This window comes from Phascolarctos cinereus, unplaced genomic scaffold (assembly GCF_003287225.1).
Source record: "Phascolarctos cinereus isolate Bilbo 61053 unplaced genomic scaffold, phaCin_HiC Scaffold_9;HRSCAF=440, whole genome shotgun sequence".
Lineage (NCBI taxonomy): Eukaryota > Metazoa > Chordata > Mammalia > Diprotodontia > Phascolarctidae > Phascolarctos > Phascolarctos cinereus.
Window position 1 is genome coordinate 245,786,490 of NW_027556402.1, and position 12,265 is coordinate 245,798,754.

Sequence of the window (12,265 nt, forward strand, 5' to 3'; positions counted from 1 at the left end):
TGAGATTCAGCCACTTACCTGGCTGGTTTGCCTTGCCAAAACTATAGGTAAAGCTGTAGCAAGGTATCTGTATTCGTCTGTCTGTCTTTGTCTTCTGTCTCTCTGTCTCTGTCTCTGTCTCTCTCTTTGTAGATGTAGGTGGTGTGGGGCATCTGAGATCATCTCCCTGTAGAGCTGTTATTATCATGTCACTTGCAGGAAAACTAATATTGTCCTCATAAGAAATTCATGTTATGCATAGAGAGCAACAACATAAAAAAAAATCAATTTTCTCTCCTGGGTTAATTCCCATCACTGATGTTTATCAACTAATTGGAAACTCCAAAGAAGATTTTTTTAAGCTCATTAAGTTCATCATTTCTTATAGCACAGTAGTATTCCATCACAATCATAAATGAAAACTTGTTCAGCCATTCCCCAATTGATATGCAACCCCACAATTTCTAGTTATTTGCCACCACAAAGAGAGATTCAAATTATTCCAAATAGTTTTTTACATCTTGCTCACCTTTCACCTGTCTATGAGCAGCAGGAGGTCCAACAACATTGGGGGCAGGACAGGGGTTAAAATAGCAAGTTTATAAGATCCATTGTAATTTTTAAAAAATTTTAATATTTTATTTTTCACAATTACACATAGAAATGTTAACCTTCTTGTTTTAGAATTTTGATTTCCAAATTCTTTCCCCTCCTTCCTCCCCTCTCCCATCATTGAGAAGGCAAGCAATTTGTCATAGGTTATATGTGTGTAATGATGCAAGACATATTTCCATATCACTCAGGTTATAAAAGAGAATAGATAAAAATAAAGTGCAAAGTAGTATGCTTTGATCTGCATTTGGATTCCATCAGTTCTTTCTCTGGAGTTGGATAGCATTTTTTGGTCATGAGTTCTTTGGAGTTGTCTTGGATCATTGTCTTCTTGAGAATAGCTGTCATTCCCACAGTTGATCATCGTACAATATTGCTTTTTCTGTGTACATTCTTCTCCTGGTTGTGTTTGCTTCACTTTGCATCAATTCATATTAAGTCTTTTCACATTTTTTCTGAAAGCATCCTGCTTGCCATTTCTCAGGGAACAATATCGTGTTCCACGGCAATCATATACCACAGTTTGTTTAGCCACTCCCCGATTACTGGACATCCCCTCAATTTCCAATTCTACGTCACCACAAAAAAAAAGCTGCTTTAAATATCTGTATACCAATATGTCATTTTATTTTTCTTTCATCTCTTTGGGTCACATAACTAGTAGTACTATTACTGGATGGAAGGGTATGCACAAATGTATAGCCCTTAGGACATAATTCCAAATTGATCTCCAGAATGGCTGGATCAGTTGACAACTCCAGCAATGGTTCATTAGTGTCCCAATTTTCCCATATCCCCTCCAACATATATTATACACATATCTCTTTAAAGTTAGGAAGGCAGTTTACTAATTTTTACTTTTGTCTTTACAACAAGTTGGGAGTTAGGTACAATTATTGTGAAAATTCTACAAATTAGGAAACTGGTATAATTTAAATGATTTTTCCCAATGTCACACCTCTGACATATATGAGAGATGCTTCAGAGGTAGAAATGGCATGATTTGATAACAGATTTTGTACCATGATCTTGGTAAAAGATAGTTCCTCACTCAACCTCAAAATATTATTGAACGACATATCCTAGATCATGATTTTATAGTATATACATATATATAGGCAAACACAATATATAATATATATTATAGTGTATGCATATTATTTACATGCATACACATGTTATACATTTGTGTGTAATTCTGTATATTTTATATATATATACATACATATATATATATATACACACACACACACACATATATATTTTCATCTTGGAAAAGACTTTGATCACACATATTAAATTGTATCATAGTTAATTTGCATGGTTTTTCATGTTGGATATATTCAATTGCTCAGTGTTTACTAAGTAGCTACTGCATTCCAAGCATTCTGCTAAGTGCTGGGTAAACAAAAAGAAGCAAAAAAAATCCCTGTCTTCAAAAAGCTTACAATCTACTGGGGGAGATAACATGCAAACAAAAATATATACAGGATAAAAAGAAATAATTAGCAGAGCGAAGGAGCTAGAATTAACGGGGTTTGGGAAAGGCTTTCTAGAAAAGGTGGAATTTTAGTTAAGATTTAAAAGGCAACCTAAGAATATGAATAGTTAGAGAGGAGGAGGAAGAGCATTCTATTCATGGATGACAGCCAGAGAAAACACCCGGAAGGGATATCTTGTTGTGGAACAGCCAGGAGGTCAATGTTCCTGGGAAGAAGAGTATGTGATGGGGAGTAAGGAATAAGAAAACTGGAAAGGTGGGAAGAGAGGTATTTCTCACGTCAAACACTGGAAAAGAGTTTCATAGTATAGACAAGAATGTGCAATCTATATCTTTGATGATACACCCTACATTGAGGAAAATCACAGGACAAGATTAGGCCCCAGGCTGCTGATTCTGCATAAACCTTCACCAGCTCTCAGAATCCTTCCAATCTGTTCCCCTTCAAGCTTCTTTGGCAATCCTGACTCACAGAATTCCTTGCTCCAGTCTTAGGGAACATGGAAATTACTCTCCCTTCTGCCCATTAGGCTCCTTTGGAAATTGTAATGAGTCAATACTTCTTCTTGATGAGGATTTGCAACTGAGACAAAAGTTTACTCCTACTGTAGACACATCCCATATTCCCACTGCAGACTGTGTTATTTTCTTGCTGGTGACATGATAATCATATTGGGGATGGGGAGGTTAGAGAGATGAGCTCAAGCGTGGCTGTCACATAACTTGAGCCCTGGTCAGCCCCAGCACACATACAGATGCTGCATGAACCAGCACTACTCTGCATTGGAATCACTAATCAGACTGGTCAATGAATACATGCCTTAGGCTCAGAGGATGAAAGAAAGAAAGAATAGAGAGAGAATCATAGTTGGGTCTCTTGCTGTTGGAGATGAGGCAGGCAAGGCACCAACTGGAAGATGCTAAATGGCAGAGCATTTGGGAAAGGAATTGGGAAGCTTCAGTATCTCTCTTCCAGGGGCCTGACTGACAGCAGTGCATGTGGAATTTTAAGATGATAATCATTTCAAAGAAATTTAATAATTTTCTTTGATTTGGATCTATCTTCTGCCCTGCCAGGGTCTTTTTTCTAACATCTAAACTTGGTCATCCAACATTTTAAGTTTTACTTCCAGCTTAATGATGATGTAAATTCATTGAATAAGGTATCTGATTATTTACACCATTAATAAAAATGCTCAACAGTCCAGGTTCAAGAAGACTTTTATCCAGGAAAACAATATATTTTACTTTCAATTAAGTTCAAAGCACTAATTATTACTATAGGTTTTTAAGCTCTTTTTGTTTCTTTCTGATATTTATCTTTAGCTTAAAACTCTCACTCAGGTGTCCTCAAAGATAGGATAGATTTTTTTTTCTAAATTGAGATATATGAATTTTTTAAAGAGAGAGAATGAGAAAATGAGAATGAGGTTATTTTGACATAATCTCTTCTTATAGAGTTCTTAGGTTTTTTTAAAAAAACTTTTTCATTTTCATTTATTAATGCTTAACTGATTTAGTCATACTGACAAGCTGATGGTTGTTATAGAGAAGAAAATATATGCTATGGTAAAAGATCCCCTATGATTAGTCATGCAGCTTTATCTTTGAACAAACCCTTCCAGCATTAGCTTCTTTAGATGTCTGTGGCCCAGAGATCTCAAGGCTCAGGTGGACAGAGTATATGGGACCTGAGAAGTTGCTTATGATTCTCCATGAATAGCTCCTAACTATATATCCCCCACCTGCTGGTGCCTTTCTTTCTAAAGCCATTCTCAAAATCATCTGTATTTATCTTAGATATAATGACATTTATATGCAGTTTCCTCATTTAAAAAGTGGCTTTCCTCCTACTTTTCTTTTGCATCCTCATCATCTGGAATACAAGGTATCTCTTAATAGCATCTTGACATGATACAAACAGAAATACATACAATTTATTTGGCCCTACTATTCCCTTATGGTGTCCAGTTTTTTAAACAAATTGTTAAAAACTAACATGATCATTGCTTTCTGTCTACTGAAAATAAATGCACTAATTCCATATGACTGTTGCAATTACAAAAAGTTCTAAAGTGCATTGCAAAAATAAAACAACATAGAAATAGTATTATTAAGTACAGATTTGAAAATATATGTCACCAGGAATTAGAAGAATTTGGGCTTTGACATATCTGTGCTCAGAGATCACTCTTCCCTTTGTACCCAGCACTTCAAAGGCCTTCATTCTCTTCTTTCCTGTAATCAGGGAGAGGAAAAAAAAGTTTGTCTCCCAAATGTCAAGAGCTGCTCCTTTAGAGATTCTAATTAGTCACTTGGAATTGTTGATAAGAATTCTTATCTGAGACAAAGGGCTGTTTCTTCCTCAGATGCATCCTAGATTCCTTCTGCTGGCTTTGGTTTTGAGGTGACATGGTTAGTACAGCTCTTTGGGAAGCTGAGTTCAGTAAATCCTGTCCCTATACTAACAACATTGGCCATCCCCACAAAACACATACATATACATATACATGCACCCATGCACTCCCCCTTTCCACACCCACAGCCAACTCTAGCCACTGCTTTGACAGAAGAGATCAGACCGGTGAGTCACTTTATACCTTAAACATGAGATAAAGATTCCTGGAAACCTCTTTTAGGAGAATGGAATTAATTTTCCCAGTGCTAGAGATACAGAAGGGACCTTATAGAAGAAGCCTCAATAGTTATCATTCTGTCCTTAAAATGCAGCAAGGACATATTTTCTGTTCTATTTACTTGTCTATTATCTCTGTCTCTGCCCCATCCCTGTTAGGGTACCCAACTAGGCTAAGGGGAATATGTGTAGGTGCAGCACTCAGCAGGTTATGATTGAGGTGCTGGAAGAGTCTGCACTCTTAACAGTCTTGGGAGAAAACTAGGTCCTCATCATTCCCTTTCAGACTACATCAGGGGACAGAACTGTAAATTCAGATGTAAATTGAAAGGTCAACCCAAGGCACAGCCAAAGGCTCTGATCTCTTGGTCAGGCCCCCGTGTATTAGAAAAGTCATTGTGAGGTGTGTGACTTTACTGGTCAAGTTCAGAGTCCTGACTGATCTAGTGCATTTGCACATCAATATGGGCCTTAGACCCCCGGCTGCTCCTCTCAGTGACTTCAGGCCCTTCCAGTTGACCCTGTCACTTCCTCCCCCACTCAGGCAGCAGGATTTGAAAGAATGTGGATGACAGGCTGAGAGTTCCTGTGGAGACTGTGGAAGCAAGTGCAGTGGACGGATGACTTTGGAATCTTCCATATCTGACCAAGCTTTAAATGTTCCACATTGGCTGTTTCAGCCACCTTTGTGGTGCTTGGGAAAAAAAAATATCATCTACAAATTCTGTCGGGCAAATCTACACATGTGTACAGTAGATATCCCCCTAAGTAACTGATGGATCTGAGGCCTGTTGGTTACCCTCAAAATGTTTTGGCATATATGCCAAGACAGTTTTACCAGGTTTACATTGCACATGTGATGGCTTCTTGGAGCCATCAATGACAGGTGGAAGATTGGTTGGACACCAAAACAGCCCTGAAAAGGCTTTTTTTTAAAGCCATTTTTTTTCTTTCCTGTTTTTTTCTCTAGGTTAATACTTTCATTCCTATGCCCTTAGAAAATTGTAGGTCAGATTGTTTTGGTTAAAAATCTAGGTAAATGAATTATCTTTGAGAGAGGGAGGGGAAGAGAGAAAAAAAGACAGAATAGTGGAGAGTAAGGTTATTTTGGCAAAATGTCTTACAGAGTTCTTAGCTATTATATTTTTTCATCTCCTGTTAATTTATTAATGCTTAATGGGTTCACCCAGACTGCTGAGGTGATGATTGTTACAAAGAAGTATCTACAAGTCAAAGAAAAGCTCCTCTGTGGCTAGATCAATGCACCTTCATATTTACACACATCTTTCCAGCATTAGCTTCTTTTCTAGATATGTTTGGTCCAGCGAGTTTAAGGCTCAGGTAGACAGATGGATGTGGGACCTGAGAAGGTGTTCGTGACTCTTCACAAATAACCCCCACCTACATATCCCGTAGCTCAGGGACCCTTTTCAAAGTGCCACACTTTAGGACCTAGAGGGCCACATATGGCCACATGTTCCCCACCTTTGCCCTAGGTACTCATGAAATTCTTCCCAAGGCTACCTTCAAAGATTTCTCAATCTTAGATTTAATGATTTTGACACATAGTTTACACCATTAGGAAGTGAAGCTCTTTGGGTCAGGCTTTGGTTTTTCTACTTTTTTGTTTTTGTATCCTCATCATTGCCCCCCCCCTCCACATCTCAGTACTCTGAAAGAGCTTCCACTTTTCCATTCATACTTACATAGATACACACTCATATTCATTTTGCCTCCATAATTTCTCTCATGTTGTGCATCTCCCTCAAGGCAGACCTTCTGGACTAATTCAGCTTTCATAATTCACTCTCGTTTCTGAGCTCCTACATCACAAAAGATCTGTTCCCACTTGCCTCATTTTACTCTGATTATAGAAAGCTTGTGGAATAAGGCTAGAATGGTAAAAAAAAAAAGTCTTCAGGAGTTCCATTATAGATTATTTCAACTCCCACAAAAAAAAAAGACGAAAGATTAATTTGAAATATTCAAGGGCTGAGGAATAAAGGAAACTGGACAAAGGATGGTGGATTTAGGACAAAAGATATTCATCAAAATCACTTGTCAAGGAGAAACTCCAGAGCACTTGACAAAAAGAGATAACCACCTTTCAGTCAGTGGAGCTGTGGGAATTGTCCACTATAATATTCATATGACAATAAAAGAGCTTATCCTGTAAGTATATTTTAATTGGTATATAGCTTAGGAAACTTATCAAGGATTATTAGATAATAGATCAGGGGTCCAAGTGACCATCTCATTCAACCACTTGGCCCTTGAGCATGACTGGTCCAAACAATAGCACAAATAAAGGGGGAAGGAATCTGGCATAGAGCTTTGTTGACATGTATGTCATGAGTTTTTTAAAAGCTAGTATCTAATCTCCCTATGATAGTTTATTTGTTGGTATTATTGTCTGTAGCAATGTTCGCATGGTAGTTTTTCAATATAGACCCTGAAAACATGTTGAGCGCATTTATAGCAATAGCATTTCACCCAAAGGCTCCCCTGAGATTAGATCCACCAAAGTTGTCCTGCTGCTTGTGAGCACTTTGTCTGCCTTAACACAGTCAGTGGTCATTTTAACCTTTATGTGGAATTATTCTAATGGAACCTTTTCTTGGGCTGATTATGTCACTGTCAAGGCTCACGTGGACAGAGAATGTGTCTGTTTCCAAGACATGTCCATGTCTTTTCAATTGATCAGTCCATTTGTGATGATCATCAGTGACACTCTCATTTATAGGTCTTACTCTATTCTAAGGGATCATATACTCCTACAATATTCCTTCCTATCATGATTTGAGATCAAAGCCTTCTAGATCAAGTTCTATAAACATGGGATGAATAGACATATAAATATCATTCTATTTACCTATCAACCTTGCTTTGCAGTACATGCTTCAGCCACCTTCATGGTCATTGGAACAAATTGTTTTCATTTGCCCATTACACTAGAAGGAAGAGTTCACATATTTGGAGTAGACATCTGTCTAACTTGCCAATAGGTTTGAGGTCTTTTGGTTATCCTCAACCTGGTTTAGCCAATTTCCAAGACATTTTTACCTGAGTATCGCTGCTGCACATGCTACATCTTCTTGAATCGGCTCTTGAGAGTTTGGTGACAGGTAGACACTGAAGGGGAATGAGATGACATGAAAAGTCTTGGAAAGCCCTTTTGCCAGAGGTGTTAGTGTATGGACTGTTCAAAATCCATTCTCTCATGTTTAAGAGAGGTCTAGAAGGATAAGAATGGAGAAATGGCCTTTGACTTTAAGAGATCACTGGTAAACTGATAAAGGACTGTTTGAGGTGAGCAATGAAATCAAAAGCAAAATTGTGAGGGGATGAGAAATGAATGAGGGAAGAACAGGAGGAGGTATGCAAGAGAAATATTTGTATTTTTTTAGGAATTTGCTTTAAAAAAATTCAAGGATGAACTATTGAAGGAATAGTAGGACCAAGTTATTTTCCTGTGTTTGTGCTTATAATTGTATATGTTTTTTGCTTTTTTGTTTTGTTTTTAAGATATTAGTAGGCAGCTTTACGCAGTAGACAGAATAGATCCAAGGTTAACCTAAATTAAGGAGATTAATGTGTGAGTGCAGAGTCAAACAGCTAGGAGAAGTGAGAGGGAATGCACTGAGGGTATAGATAGTTATTGACACTCAAAAGAAGAAAAGCACTCTCTCTCCTTGCTTCTTTGAAAACACCAGAGAAAAATGAAAAACAAGAGAAAGTTAGAGAACAATAATAGAAGACTGCTCACTACTCACCCCAGAATAGTTCTCTGTCCATGACTGTCCAGAAGCTTGAGGAAGAGCAAAACAATCTCTACTTGTGTACATTTATTAAAGTAAAATTGAAAAAAAATTCGAATAGAAATAAGATAGAAAGAGACTCACTTTTCTAACTGGTAGAGAATGGAGAGAAATTTATTCTCTTGTTAAACCATAAGGAATGAGAACTCAGAAACAGCTTGCACAAATGGCAATTACTTGCATGCAAGTAAGTTTGCAAATTAGTGGTCGCCTTCCTTCTTGCCTGTTGCCCAGAGGCAATGTCTTCTTCATCTCATGTTCTACCACATCTGAAGATCAGTGGAAATGGCTATAGCATTTCCAACTGTATTTTTATAAAATTTAAGTTTAATTTAATTTAATAATTAATCTTAATCAAACAGGTCCTGCTCTACTAACTCTATACATGTTCTCCATTCTTGCAGTCAACATGACCCATTGGGAACCACTTGTGGATGAGACATGTTGCTTTGAATTTAACTCACACTTTCCTTCAGCTTTCCATTCTTGAATAAACAGTAAGATTGCTGTTTTTATGCACAGAGCTTCCTATATCAGGGACATGGAAGCCTAGTAGAGCTTCAACATCTATCCATCCTTTTGGATCAGCTGAAACCTGACCCAGCAAAGACAGGACTAATTCAAAGAAGAATATGGAAACTTATATGTTCTAGAAACCCAAAAGACAGGCAGGTGGTAGAGTGCATACAGCACTTTACTTTAAGTCAAGAAACCTGAGTTCAAACACTAATTCAGTGATTTAGTATCTCCAGACCCTAGACCAGGTCACTTAAACTCTCTGTCATCTTTTTCTGTCTACCCTGCAGATAGACCTGTAATAGAGCACAAATTCCCCTAATTAAGTTTAACCTTCAGTTGCTCCTCATTGAGCTACAGCATGCTGCTGCCTACTAACATGTCTGCAATCTGGAAAATGACATAACAAATGAAAGAAAAAAATATACATCTACACATGGAAATCCACACAATTGCACTATTCTGTCAATGTGTCATCCAATTTTTTAAACAAATTCCTAAAAATCTATATGAACATGGATTTCTAACTGTAGATGATAAAAGCACTAATTTCATAAGATTGTTGTGATTATCAAATGATATTCCCTAAAATGCATTGTAAAAACAAAGCACTGCATAAATATTAATAGTAAGAACACATTCAATTATATTTTGGTAGAAAAAGTTCTAGATTACAGGAATTAGGGCTGTCACTTATCAATGTTCAGAGATTGCTATCTACTTTACTCCTGGGACCATGAAAGGCCTTTATTGCCTCCTTTCATGTTATCATACAAAGGGAAAGAAAAAAAAAGTTTCTCTTTCAAATGTTAAAAGTTGCTTTGTGAGAGATTCTAATTGCTCATGAGGATTTTGACCTAAGACAAAGGGTTGTTCCCTCTTCTGACATATCTCAGATCCCTTGTGCTAAGGTTTCTTTTTGAGGTGACATAGTAATTACAGCTCTTGGGAGAGATGAGCTCGGTAAACCTCATCCCTATAACTACAGCTCTGAGTACAGGATGTATGACCATGCATATATTATGCACATACATATATGCATTTACCCATACACACCCACACCCACACCCAACTCTACCCACTGCTTTGGCAGTACAGATCAGACTGGTGGGTGACTTTATGCCTTGAACACAGAGATAAAGATTCCTAGAAACACCTTCTAGGAGAATGGGATTAATTCTCTGAGTGCTTGAGATTCAGAAGAGACCTTGGAAAAGAAGCCTCAGTAGGTATTATTCTATCCTTAAAATGCAGCATGGACATATTTCCTGACCTAGGTACCTGTCTAGTGTCTCTGCCTCTGTCCCCTCCCTATTATGGGCCCCACCCAGGCAAAGGGGAGTATGGGCAGGGGCAGTACATAGCAGGTTATGATTCAGATGCCAGGAGAGTCTGTCCTGTAACAGGCCTGGGAGAAAACTGGGCCCTCATTATTCCCTTTCTGACTAGATCAGAGGGCAGAACTGTAACTTTTCATTCTGAGCTCAACCCAAGGATCAGAAAGCTCTAATATCTTAGGCTCAATATCTTAGAAAAGCCATTGTGGGCTACCGAATAACCTCACGGCGCACGCTCAAGTCCTAGCTGACTCCTTGCCTCGGCAGATGACTACAGGCTGCTGCTGTCAATGGCTTCCTGCCCTGCAGCTTGCCCTAACCCCTCCTTGCCCACTCAGGCTGCAGGGCTTTGAAAGAATGTGGATGACAGGCTGAGAGTTCCCCTGGGGATTGTTAAACCAAATGCTCTGAGGTCTAATCTCTCTCCCTATGATGGTCATAAGAGACTCAAGGATTCAGAGCAGAGAAGTCAGACAAGTTGATCTAAAGCCCTCACTTTACCGGTGAGGGAACTAAGTCCCAGAGACACTTGGTCAATCTTTTAAAGTCACGGAAAGACTTGGTCATGGAGATTTGGACACACGTGTTCCCTGTCTCCCATTGCAGGCCTCATACTATAGCCTTATTCTGCTTCTGAGGCGGCCTTAATGCCTGTTTGATTCCAATGTAGCTTTGACTGGGAAACTGGGAGTTGCTTTCAATGCAGAGTTTTTGACTCTTCATATGTGTCCCTACATCCTTTCCTCTGCATTTCCTTTACTCTTTTCAATCATCCTCACTTCTGCCACTCACAATCATCGTGCACTTTAGATTTAGTGACCTGTTACGTTTTGCAAATTGGGCCTGGCCACGTGTCTGTCTTTTTGCCTCAAATGCTATGGCTGCCTAGGGATCAGGGTGAAATGGGAAAAAAAAATCACTCAAATTAAAGACTCAGGGCATGCATGGGTTCAGATTCTGACTCTGCTCCTTACTGCATGTCCTGCCAGGGAAAGATCATTTCATTTTTGTAGACCACTGGTTCCTGATTTTAAGGATGATTATAATAAGAACACTGATAAAGAGGCCGCTGACAGCAGCAGCTTCAAGGGTGCAGAGACAGGACTCTGGGATCAGTCGCTCCCCAGGTTCTTTACAGAATAGAGAGACTGTTACTGAGCAATTCACATCAGCCAAGACTTCTCTTCTCTCAGGGAAAATAGTGTAGATGGGAGTAGATAGGGGGTTGGTGGCTGGCATAAAAGTATGCATGGAATCCTGTAAGTTTTCTCAGCTTTTCTTTAAACCTTGATTGCAAAGAATATGGGATTAGACTTTCTTGGTTGGGAAAGGGAAAAGGAGAGAGATCCAGAGAGAGAGAATTGTGTTTACTTTTTAGAATATTGTCATGATTTCTTCCACTGCATTCTGAAGTAAGGTTGCAATGCAGGTTGCAAGTTTGCCCTGCCATCTCCTCTAAACCCAGAGAAGAGGAAACTGGGTTATAAAAAATTGAGGTCTGGATGTTTCTTAGTTGTCTTTTTTTAGAAGACCATTCCATGTAATGTATATGCGGCACACTTCAGTGTCTAAAGGGCTATAGGCAAGTGTGAGATGATTGGTCAACTATCTTTCGAGGAAAAAAAGGGGGTCTCAGGAATTCATATGACAGTAATGCGGTACACATCCTGCATGACAAAGAAGTCCTATTGTGTGCTGAGTGCAATCCTCATATAAAGGAGGATGTGAAAATTGGCTTTTCTCATATGTAGATGGGATGATAACTCCTCTCTCCTCTTGCTGCTATTATTTTCACTTAAATATTCTCAAAGCAATTTCTAAGGCAATGAAAGGATAACTAGTTCTAAAAGAAATCAAACTCATGAGT